Below are 13174 nucleotides of genomic sequence, written 5' to 3' on the forward strand. Positions count from 1 at the left end.
GCTATGTTTTTTTTTTCTATGTGAAACAAGATTCAAGGAACTGAAAGGCTGCATCAAGTCTGACCTTGGCACTCTTAACAGCGCATGCTGCCATATCAGTACATGGTAGTGACAAATCAATTCTGCAAGTTTCTTCAGGAAAAACTTTGGAGTCATTAAATTTGTAAAACAGCCATAACAAATTTAAAAGGGTGGACTGAGGGGTGGTGTGATCAAAAAACAAAACCATGCTTTAAATAGAACAGAATAGTGAATGGGTTCCTTTTATTGCCCAGAAGTGTGAACAGCCATTCCTAACAGGAGAGCTCCATCCATTGGGCAGGTAGCTTGTAATTAAACTATGGAAACCTTCTCTAATTTGGATCTCTGCTTCTCTCCTGAATAACTGAGCTGATTCTGTGTCTTGTACACACATGCTTTCTCAGGCTAACTGGGTGGTTTGCTGTCTTCTCAGCTCCGCTCAGCACTCAGGAATTCCATAGAAGGTCAGGGCAGTCTTTTGGAAACCTTCCAGCAGGCACCTCTTCTTCCCCTCAGCATGAGCAAGCAATTTTTAAAGGGCATATACACACCTGGGACTCCTTGCCAGAAGTACTATCTTAGCAATGTACTTTGGCGTCTGACTTGAATGACATTGGTGTGTTTGTGTATTTTTACTCTGTAAATATCCCTCAGAGTTAGCAGTGGAAATCGGTCTTCTGAAGTAGTGTTTCAGGCAAGATGGACGGCCCTGGCACCTCTGTGTCATGTCTCTCTGGCCCCTTCACATGGGTCATAAAACAAGTTGTGTAGCATAGAAGTGCTTATATGCAGTGCAAGAGCATTTGTAGTGCCTGTCAGTTGTGGGGTTGTTTGTACTGTGAAATGTTCTCCAGTTTATTGTAAAAATAAACAAAAAACACCAACCCCCTCCCCCCCCCCCAAAAAAAAAAAAACACAAGCCAAAAAAAACAGCTGAACTTTGGCTGTGGGTGTATATAAACAAAAGCTCCACCAAAGAGGTGTTGAGCCCAAGTGGTCCTTGGCATTGGAGAGCCCCACAACTTCTGAACCTATCCTGTCCATGGATAACCAGCTGCTTATAAAAGTACATAATCAGAATTGTAGAAACCCTTGAGATCCAGTTTAATACCAACATTTTTCTCTTGCTGTGTGTCTTACAGCTTCTAGTAGAGGCTCGAAAAAGATGCTGGATTGTTTTAGGAGAGGATCACACTTCAAGGAAGTTGCACGCCAGTAGTGGCTGTCTATACAACAGTGAGTTTCAATTTTAAGGCTCTGAGGAACAGTTGCTGCTCCTACACATTAGCAAACTTTATCCTTTAAGTTAGTAATTTTTCTGTCTCTTTATAAAGTTTTGTTCTGTAGGTTGCTAAGAAACACCCGCACATACTCTATCTTCCATGTGCTCTAAATGCCAGTCTTCCATGCAAAACACCTTTCCAAAATTAGTGTCTGTCAAGCTCCTGAAAGTTAGTGGTGCTGTGATTCAAGTCAATCATGTTGCCTGCTGTAGGTGTTAATTCTCCCATCTAAAGACACTTGCAGAATCATTAATATGGTGAATCTCCAGTTCTCTTTTACCTACAAGAAAACAGTATCTTCTGAAACACTTATACATTAATTCTGGAAAGATAAGTAAATTGCTGGGGGAACACTTACACATCACCATAATGAACACATTGATATTATATCTCCTTAAAGCTTAGTTTTATTTAAAGTGCAGAGTCCTGAAGGGACCTGGGCTGAATCATTAGGTAAATTTCCTGTGCCCCAAAGCTGGCCAACCAATACTGAGTGGATGCTGAGGATGTTAGGGAGGGAGAAGCATTGGAAAGATTTAAGGGAAAGGACTGATGAAAAGCATAGGAAACTCTCCTTTTTTATTTTTTTTTTTTTTTAATTTATATGTATCTCCTAGAAACAAGTATCTATAGCTTCCTTGCCCCTCATCTCTAGAAATTCAGTATACTGTACCACTAGACATACGTGCCATAGCAGGTGTTTTGGTTATTTTTCTTCCTCTCTTTGTCTGTACCTCTTCCCTGCCTGCAGTATAGTCTAGGCAGGTGAGCTGTGCCTGTTCTAAGTACTTACCGGCAGCTGAACAAGGTATTGTGTGCTGAGACCAGGAGCTGCTATTCCTTTCCTTGAGTGAATCTTGTCTGTTTCATGTAGTTCACCTAGGCAATATACACACAGAAGAGCGTGTCCTGTAGCCTTACATGGAGCACTGAGATAACTCTGGATAATTGCAATCTTTGCAAAACATCCACATAAAAGACCTTAAAATCACAGCAGCACAGTCAGGAATACCTCAGCTTTTTAACTGTAGCCTTTCCAATAAGCAAAAAAATGAATGAATGTAAAAGTAAATAAACCTGCCGCTGGCTTTTGTCTATTTCTGTAAGCCTAAGCGACTGCTGCAAAGCACAGTGGCAGTGTTTGTCATGGTTACCTCAGAACTGACTCATGAGCTGTAGGACTAGGAGTTGCAACAACCCTTCCTAATGTCTTCCTCTATTTACTTACAGATAGATCAGCTAGATAAAGACGTGAAAGTTGTACGTGTTCTTGATTGGCCTGTCTGCATGCTTTGCAGAAGGTTCTTGATCCTTTCTGCCACGTAGTCCTGGGGTCTGACAGCTTCATGAGGAATGTGACTTTGTTGCTGACATATGTTTAGCTGCTTTCAGCTATTGGTACAGCTTATGCTAGCACGCCGAGTTGCACGGTTTGTGCAGAGTTCAATCACTCACTAAATGGAACTATCAGTTTTCAGGCTAATGCAAGTTAAATTGTTGAACTAAACTAGTATAAGTATTTAATCAGACTTGGTTAACAGCTTACTGTGGCTTACCTGATGCAGTAAGAGTGATATAACTGAAGTCCTGTGATGGTCACTGTATGTGGCAGAAGCATGGAAGTCTCTGAAGCTTCAAGAGTGATAAAGTATGTTAATCATGTTGTGGGTATCTCATTGGTCTTGTTATGAGTCCCCTGAAACTTATTCTATTCTTAAAGGTTAGTGGTACTCCACCATAGTGATAATGGTGATGGTGGATAACGATGAAAATGCATTTGAGGTACTGGTTAAAAGGTATTTCGGAAGCCAAATTTCTGTAGAGGATTTTCACTTCAAGTGAACTTTCTGGTAATTCAGAAAAATATGGATTTACATGGTGGAATAGAATGTTAAGCTTCTGGGTTTCCTTATGTTTAATAGTGTTATGAAAAAGACTCAAACATCTTCCAATAGCCAAACTCGCTTCAGTTCCGTAATGACAGGGGGATATAATGTGCTCTCTTAAATCCAAACTAATGCTGTGTTGCAGAACCACGAATGAAAATTGCTGTCCAGAATATGTTCTAAGTATGTGGGATGTTCACCTGCCCTGTAATGTTCCTGTTTTGTGGATGGGGAGCTGAGGCATAGTGAAATTAAGGACCAGCCTTTTCCCCCTTCCCCAAGTGAAAACCGAATTTGAATGGAAGTCTCTGAAATGCTGAGTGGCTTCTCAGCCCCAGTGAAAGGAAGGTACTTTTACAAAACTTGCAGAGAACTGAAAGTTTGGTATCTGTATTTAAGAGAAGTTATAAGGCGGAAGAAAGAATGTGAGTTTTGGAAGGCTTTGGATGCTGATCAGAAAAGAGAGTTCTTGCCTTTACTGCCACAGCCTGTATCAATTAGAATATAACCCAAGGAAATGGGACACCCAGACCAGACCTGTAGATTGCTCTGACATGTAAGTTTTAGATTGTTTGGCAGCAAAGGGATGCGTTCCTTCAGTAAAGTAATGTTGCTCTGCTGCAAAGAAATAACTGTGATTTAGTGGTCAAAACATACATGACTGATATAGAGGGTGGCTTGAGGTAGAAATCTTTCTATACAGGACTGCTTGGCATGTTGCATTAAAGAGCTATTGGGTGCAGCAGCCTTAAGAGCAGGATTGGTGCCCTGGTGTTCTCAAGGACCTCCTATGTTTTCACCTCTATTGAAGGATAGGGTGAACTTAGTCTCTGTGTTTGTAAGGACAGAGGGCACAGGACTGGAATATTTCTTTCCTTTTTCCTTGTGGTCCTCTGAACTTTGCTACTCCCTACCCCAGAGTGACCCCCTGCCACAATTTGGGAGGTGCAAGACACTGAACCTAAGAGTTTATCATGTTTTTAGTTAGTTAAAAACCCTAGATGAACAATAATACTAATTTTGTCAGTTTACGCAAGGAATCTTGAGAAAATGTAATACAGAGTTCTGAACTTGGCAGATAATGCTGCACAATGTTTCCAGATGCAGCTGATGGAGTTATGTCGGGTTTGTTGTACGAAAGCAAGCACCTCCATAGGTATTCATGATGTATAGTACTAGCAGAACAAGAATATAAACTCCCTTAGAAAAGGATTTAACCACAGATAGAGACTTCCTTGAATGCTGTGTTGACATTCATTGTTTATCTGCTCAGACTAGTCATATTTGGAAACACTGTTCTATTCTGACATATGACTTTTCCCAGGAGCAGCAAGGCTCACAACGAAGATTTCACAATAAAGAAAATTCTGTTCATCTTTGTGGGAATGTTATAGTAAAGCCATGACAACTCATTTGGCACAAGATTGCTTTGCTTTCAGCAAGGATTCCCCTCCTCCCAACCCTATACATTTTTTTTATGTGTTTCCATGTGTTGGGAGTTTGTTTTGGGGTTTTGCTGAACTATTTTTTTTCAAGGAGGGTGGGGGTGGACCATTTTACATTTAGCCTCCCAGCCATCCGCTCAGAAACCATGCAATAGGTATGAAGAACCCGAGTCCAGGCTTGTGTGTTTCGGCATCACCACCAGCGGTGGAGTTGCTCCTAATTTATGACCGTGTGAACAAGTTCACCACTGGGACCTTGGGATCTGCTCAGCTGGTACTGCACTGAAGTTACACATCCCGCACCAGGTGAAGGGGGTGCATAGCACAAAATCTTGAGAGCAAACACAGAGGCAATGGCTTAAATACAAGGTAGCAATTCTGAACCTGCATGACTGGAAAGGTTGACACATTTGCAGTCACTAATGAGGCCTCTGAAGTTCTGACACCAGTATCATTCCCTGTCTCAGTGCTGATGGCCTGTAAGTGCAGGGTATATTTGGAAGTCATTGGTACTTCTGGAGGTTGCAGTCTATATGTCTAATCTTTTTGAACTTTTGCTTAACTGCAACGTATACTTTTGAAGTGGAAATTATTTTTACCCCATTACACCAGGTCTTCTGCCAAAGTACCAAGCTAATTAACCAGATTACAGTAATAGGATAGCAGCCTAACAGCTGAAAAGTCATTAGGCTTTTTTGCAACCTTCCCTGGAGTTAAAGTAAGTATTTTGAGCAGAACAGCGCATATGGTGAGATCTGGTTTTCACTGTAGTTCTTGGGAATTTTATGATCACAGTTTGCACCCACCTAAAATTCCTAAGTTATAAAGAAGGTGGCATTTTCCTGCTTCAGTGTTTATTGCCCCATCCAAATACTCTCCTTGTGCAGTTTAGAGCTGGAAGAAGCACGGGAGAAAGACAGGAGGTTTTCAAAGAGGTGACTTTGTGAGAACGGCAAATAAAACCACAGTGCCATTGCCAACACTTCCGAAGCATTTCTGAAAAAGCTGGTAGGCCAGGCTTAGTCTGAACGTGTTTGCTGCATGTTGCTGAAACTATGGTTCAGGTTATGTTGCTGTTACTATTATAAACCCTAGGAAGTGGGTGTTTATAAGTGCAGTCAACATTCCCTCTGAGCAAAAAATGGCCTTAAAAGGGAGTTGTCCCAACAGCAAGAATGATTATTTAAAGAAAAAGAAAATGCTGAATTTTTGCTGTTAGGAGAGAAAAAAAAAAAAGGAAGGAAAAACAGGTGATGGAATACTGAAACATTGCCCCCACACAACCTTTTTTTTTTTCTTTCTTGTTGTGTTTTTTATCCAGAAGATATTCAGTACAGCCAGTGATCATGGAAAAGAAGTGAATTGCCTTTTCTGCATATTTAATTAACTGTTTTTGTTTAATTAGGAAAAATTACAGTAGCACAACAGCTCATAATCACTAAATTCAAGGACAGGCTCTTATCTTGAAGGTCTTTTCCAACCTAGTTGGTTCTATGATTTGCACCTCTGTTTTGTTCAGTAGCTCCCTAACATTTTGCCACTGCACCAGAGGGATGGTTGTAAGTATTTATGGGGCTACCCACCCAACCTGCCATTCTAGGAGTGAGGGACCCTGGCTCGTGCTTGTGGTGGAAGGCAGGAAGGAGGTGGGGGTGGGCAGTCCTAAAACTGTAGGAGCCTACTGAGACAGCTGCCTCCAAAAATACATAACCACCAAGCAAGGTTTATTAAGTCAGTTTTAGCACTGGCATGGACTGCAATACAATCCATAATGTAACAGCAACTTGTAGCCCCTGAAACCCTACTTCAGACCTGGCTTTAATTAGCATCATTAATAAACCGAATGCTTTCCAGAGATCTCCAGTTTTACTGATACCTATTTCTCTGCTTTCAGGTCTGACACTTTCTGTGCCCTCTAATCCTTCTCTTGGGCCTTCCCCACACAAGGATACTCTTAAGGCACGCACTTTTATTGTCTTCAGACAACAAGTGAAGTTGCTGTTGGGATTTCTCATTCATGACTGGAATATCTCTTTCCCTCCCCAGCTGCTGTTTATAGCAAGATACTCGCACTTTCTGTCTGCTTCTCCTGGGTTCCTTGACAAACTGGTCCTTTCAGAAAAATCAAGTGCAGTGCTGAATTGCATGTGTGTGGATGTGCACATATTTATCCATCCAGCTATCACTGATGCACATGTACTGTGTGACAGGATGAAGCTCAGGAACATCTGCCCAGGATAGCTGGCACTCAAGTCTTGTATAGTACGTGCCTTATAACCCCAGCATCTGTAGTCCTCTGAACATAAGATCTTTTCTCAAGTGAATTTTTTAAAGAAAAACATGCTGAGCCCATGGGATTGTAAAGCCTTTTTTCCTTCTGAGACATGAAACAAAAAAAAACCTTCAAACTATATGAACTTACTTAAAAATTTATTGAGTAGTGTGGAGAGGCAAAGAAAGAAGACAAGATTTTTTGCAAAGGTTGCTGCAGTGTTGAAGGGCTGCAGCCAGACGGTTTGTACTGCATAGTATGAAATGCATACAGGGCTCCTCATGGCTCCAATTGAAAATGAGTCCCTCATGCCCTACCTCCTGCCATTTCAGGTTGTGTTTGCCAGTGAAACTTTTTTTCCAGAAAAAGAGGGGAGTAGTGGACAGAGCCCTGTACTCACTAAGGAGGGCAAAGCATTCTGTAGGGCCAGCTCTAGCACCATGCCAAAGCTACAGCAGGCTCTTGTATCTCAGCTGTACCATGGCTTTGTTGTGCTGTGGCTGCAGTTCGCTGTGCAGGATGGTTCTAGCAGAGAGGGCAAACACAAGGTGAAATGCACACAGGGTTACATAGCTGACCTAGGTAAACTGCTGCAGTTAAAGCTAATTTGATGTGGCATTTCACCATGCCATCTTTGTATCATGATGCTACCTGGCTACAGAGGGATGCCGAAGTTGGAGCTTTTGGGTCAGCCTGAGGGAGCAAGAAACAGCTTTTGTGCCTATGCACTGGGGCTTCTGTCTAGGTTGCTCAGGTTTGACGAACTCTTTTTTTGGGTTGTGATAGTCTGCCCATCACAACAGGTTATCATGTTTGTTGTTCTCCCAGAACTGTAAGTACTGGGAAGCCAAAGGATATCACTGAATGGAGAATAAGTCACAGGCAAGAAATAGAGAAATTTAGAACTCTGAGTATATTTTCTCCATTGAATATTCCAAGTGGGGACATTACAGTGGAGAGTTCTGGGGAGGACTGCAAATTTCCTGTAGTAACTCACAAGGGGTGAGGCTGGAACAGCTACATCGTTTTTGCTCTTTTATGATCAGTTGTGATGTAAATGCTGATGGCTGCTTAACAGGCTAAACAAAGTAGGGAAATGGTGAGTCATATGTACTCGTAGCTTGTCTGAACAAGTAATGTGCAAGTCAAGTGTAAGTGCAGCAGAACTTTCCCCCAAGGATTGTGTTCTCAAGGCAGGGCAGTGGAAGTCTGACGAGGGCTTTGAATCAGCATCTGTGGACCCCTCAAGTGGACAATTTCCCTGATACCGAGGCTGTCTAGGTTCAGCACCAATTGTTATAGAGGTACTGAAATTTGCAAGACAGTAGCCTTCACTGGACTATGTTGTGAAATGTAAGTGGAATTTTTTCTGTTGCTCTTCAAGGACGCGATCATGTATCTCCTGCTGTGGGAGAGTCCTCCTAATGCAGAGGAAGCACCTACAGGTCTGTGCCAGTTGGGAAAAGCTGGCTGGCTGCCCTTCCGAGTGGCTTAAGAAAGACTCACTCTCCCTACCCTCACACCAAGATACCTTAGGATGCTTTCCTCTATGGTGACTGCAGCTCAGATGGCAAAAGCGCCCTTAGCATTTGTCTTTCAAAGCATCACCTAAATTATTTTCCTACTGGTTATCTTACATGTTTATTGCAATATTTTTTTGTTTATTTCCTTTAGTAAAAGGATTTTCTTCAGCAGCAGCTGAATGTGAAAAGAGCTGAAAATGCTTTCATTTTCCACCAGGGAGGGATACCTGTGCTATCAATTAAAGACACAACACTCATTAGGAAGTTGGTAGCACAACTTTGAGTGACTTCAGTATAGCCAGGAATGAAACCCAAAGCCCATGCATATCACTGCAGGTATCTGTAGGGCAGTAGCATGGCCCTAAACTGTAACATCCACGGCAAGCGTACCCATCTGTAGCTCAGAAATATTGTCCTTTTTCCAGCAGCTGTTCTGAAAGCTGCAGTGAAGCCTGGTCCAAGTTGCCTGCTGTCAGCTGCTGGGATGTTATTGAAAGAGGTGTGTGGGAAACAAGTCATGGCTGTTCAAGCCAGCCAGAAACTAGGGAAAAGCAATTTCAGAAACCAAGGTGCTCTGTGTGTGTATATATTGAAACTGTGCAATGGAAAGGATATAGTTAGGAACATGCTGCAAAGGGAACAAGAACGTAGTTTTGCAGTTTTCAAAACTACTGTTTGAGTAAGTAATCCAGTTCCCAATTCAGAACGAAAATAGCCTTCCTGTTAGTGCAGTGCTGCAGTCTGTCACAGTTGGCAATGAGAGTTTTCCCTTTTGGTTGACTTAAAGTAATAATAAGAATATGCCTGAAGTGCAGCTTCTCTTCACAAAAGGCCCTTTTTGCACATGATTTATTGAAGGGCTGCCCCATCATTTCAACATTGTAAAGTTACATGTTTTTGTAAATGCCACCTAATACAAGGTGCCATTTGAAACATGAATGCATTTTCTGCCTCAGTTCTGGTAAATGTATCTTGGGCATCTCCTCTCACTCCCAGAAAGTCATTTTATACTTAATCACCTGGCTAATAAAGATTAAAGGTCTGATTCAGATCTTTCTTACAACTGCTGACATAAATTGGTAGGAGCATTACTGATTTCAGGCTTTTATTTACTTCTGATTATATTACTAATGAAAACTTTAATATTACTTAATGAAAGCAGGTGCCAGGTAAAGCAGTGGGAAATGTCCTATTACTCAGTTAATAGGGCTTCAGTGAGTCAGTCAAAGGCCTGTGCTCCTGGAACAATTTAGAAGAAGTTGATTGAGGAACCCAGTGAGGTTTGAAATGGACCCAGTGTTGTTGAGCAAGCACATACAGTCAACCAGCACTGGCCAGCAAAATGCCGAGGCACATGAGTGGCAGGGAGGAGGTCAAAATCACATCTGGAGATTTCTGGAAGCAGGCATTTCATGAGACAGAACTGCAGTGCTGACTGTGGTACAAGAGATGGGTTTTGAAAGGAGGAGGAATAATCAGAAGTGCAGTTGATCCCCAGGTGAACCAGGAGTAGTGCAGCAAGGAATCTCAGCCATCAGTGTTCACATGTCTGAAATATATAGAAAAGTTCTCAAGAAAGCTTGCAGATATCAGTGTCCAAGCAATCCTGTGCTTATATAAGTATGATGTATGAGTTGCTTATGAAGGAAACCAATTCTTTTGCTGAATTCAGCCAAACGTGTGAATCAATCCATCAGATTTAAATGAGATGTTGGACTGATTAAACACAAACATAATTAGCACTTTCTCTTTTGCTTGATGCTTATTTAGAATTATGAGGAAGCAGAAGAGAGGGCTGCTGAAGAACTACTGTATTACACTAGTGAAAAATGCATTGTTCTGTTTACAGGCTGCTCCGTAGCTGTAATCTTGAACACCAATAAGGAATTTTACCATCAGCAGAGCTGAATAAGAACAACCTAGTCATTGTGTCTTAGTAGTTTGCTTATTGCTGCAAAAACACAAGAGTTCTCTTATTTATTTATAAAGGATCTAGAGTGCAGTACAGGCTCCTGTGACTAAAGGAGCTGTCCTCCAGTGTAATTTAAACTTCCTTGCTCATTCATAACCACAACCACAAGGTTAAACTGACCTTCTCTGTTCTTCTGAGTTTCATCCCTGAAAAATGCACTGAAATCCCACCCCTGCCAAAACTAAGGATGTTCCCTTCACATCAATTTTAAGGCCAATACAGAACCCTATCCCAGGTATGTAACTAAGTCTTAGTCATGTAAACAGAAGTATTTCATCTTGAATAAGCCAGTATGTGTCCTTCCTTCTCTCACCATATGACAACGTTCTCTCTTGAGAATTACATCCTAGTGGTATGAAAATTAACGTATCAGCCTCAATCCTTCTTGATGACACTGCAAACACTCAAACCAAAAGAATGGAAAGCTTGAAGGAGATACATTGTTCTCAGACCACTACAACAGAGAAGGAAAACATTGCATGAGATGTCAGAGCAGGCCTCGTGAAGGGAGCCAAGAGCTCCAAAAAAGAAGGCTCTGTCCTCTCTGCTCCTTGAGTGCCTGGGATCTTCCAGCATACTCTCCCTTGGGCAATACCAATTCAGGAGTGTCTGACCCAATGTAGTATTTTTGACTGTGATAGGCAGTAAAGAAAGGTGTTTAGACATGTTCAGAAAATTAAATTTTTAGACTTGGAATTTTGCAAACACTGCTCTGATTTCTCACTTTTGAAACACTGTGCTGTGGGACTACCATTGGAGGTTCACTAATAAATCAGTCCAGTGGCATCCGATTCCCAAATAACAGGATTGAGTTGCAACCGCAAGTTAGGCACTGATGGAGACTAAGCCTTGAATAGAAGTTAAATTTATGCATATGCACATACATATATATCTTTAGAGAAGAAGCTACTGTATTGGATGCACTGACACATGGCTGTCATACAGAAAGGGGAAACGTACCCCTGACAAATAGGCACATATTATTATTTTCAGGCCCTGTGATGCAGTACTTATTTTCAGGCAGTATTGCACTAGGTTTCTCCTGAGTTTCTTTTTCCTCTAGAAGAAAAAGAAACTTAGCAAGTTCTGCAAAGCAGTCAATCAATGTCTGGATTGTGTCCAACTTACTCAAGTACATGAGAATGCATGGGAGAAATGGGTTGATTATTAAATAGTCAAGCCTTATAGAAAGTAAAGGAAAAATACAAGCAGTTATTTTAGATGTTCTTCTTACTTACTCTCACTCCTTTAACCTGATTGTTTAAAGACATGTTAAACTAAGTGTGAAATGTATTTATCAGTTCCATTACACTGCCAAATTAGTGTCAATAGGAAATTCATTATATCAGGGACAAGATCTTCATGGGCTTTGTGGGGTTTCTTTTTTTTAATACTCTGCAACGAAAGCATAATCCATCACCATTCAGAGTGGTGAAGAAACTTAAAAAAGGTGAGAAGGGAACTTGAAATGCCAAATACCCGTGTTACCAAGCTCTGGTCTATGACTTAAAACATCTGAATGTAAATGGTAATGAAATGGTCTTGAAATATCTCTAAGCACCTTTGTCCTTAGAAGATACTGCATGTATGTCACTCAGTGTAGGAGAGCACAGAAAGTGTTTACAGCACCAGCCTTACCCTGTTCTGCTAGACTTGCTCTCTTAACATGAGCACCATGATTGTTTTTCATTCCTCATCTTTCTGATGCCAATTTCATAGTTCAAGCAACTAAGGCTACACCAGGTGGGACAGCAGGCCATTTGAAACACAGAGCCTAGCTATGGGTGAGACAATGCATGTATGACCTCCAGCCTTGGTATCAAAGGGGACAGATAAGGCAGAAGACAAATCATGGCCCTACATCTTCACTTCTCAGCTGTGAGCTCACAGCAGTATTTTTGTCTATGTTTAGAGAATCCAGCTCATCTTGGCAGTTTCTGGTTCTTGCTCCATCTGGCAGCTTCTCTGCTGCATTACCGAAGCGTGCAGTAGCGTGGCCATCTTAGCTCAAGCTAGCTACCCCAAGTTGCAAGAGCATCAAGGTCAGGCCATGCAGGCTGTCAGAAGAGTATAATGATGAGAACTTGCATTTTTATTGTGAACAGTGTATTAAAAGCCCACGTTAGTACATTTTCACTACTTCTGTTACCAGTGATAGCTTGCATAGATGTGCTATCCCTTCATTTTGCTATCTAGATAGATTCTTTTCACATGTCCCTTCCTCCCACTGGCCCTTCCATAACGCAGTGGGATTTTGTCACATTCTAACATATTTTTCTCCCCATCCTCACGTTTTTCTTTGGAAAAGCTCATAGCAGAGAGTGATGGTGCTGAAGCTTAGTGTGACACCATCTGTTTAGCAATCCCAGCCTGGTTTCCAATAGCCCACCTGAAATACATGGTGACACCCAGTCTTTCTTCTACTGGAGCACTGGCTGGGCAAGTCACCTTGATTCTTTGTTCACCTTCCTGAACACATCAGCAGGGAGAAAGTCTTCTTTCACAGCAAACACTTGCAGAATTTTTCTGTCAGCTTCTACAGAGCCAAGATATCACCCTGGATATCCTTGAGTCTGCCATCAAGTATTTCATAAGCACACCCGTAATCCCAAGGTGGGTAATAGGGCTGGTCCTGATAGTGCAGGACCCCTCTATGGCCACTCCAGCTTTCTCTATCCACAAGCCTGATCGCACACACTTTAGGGCTGTAGCCAAGTCTTGCGTAGCATGGTGTAAGGCAGCAACAGCAGAGCAAATTTTGCAGATCAGCAG

The sequence above is a fragment of the Pezoporus occidentalis genome, unplaced genomic scaffold (genome assembly GCF_034315485.1).
Source record: "Pezoporus occidentalis ecotype Australia unplaced genomic scaffold, CSIRO_AGI_Poc_V1 ctg77, whole genome shotgun sequence".
Lineage (NCBI taxonomy): Eukaryota > Metazoa > Chordata > Aves > Psittaciformes > Psittacidae > Pezoporus > Pezoporus occidentalis.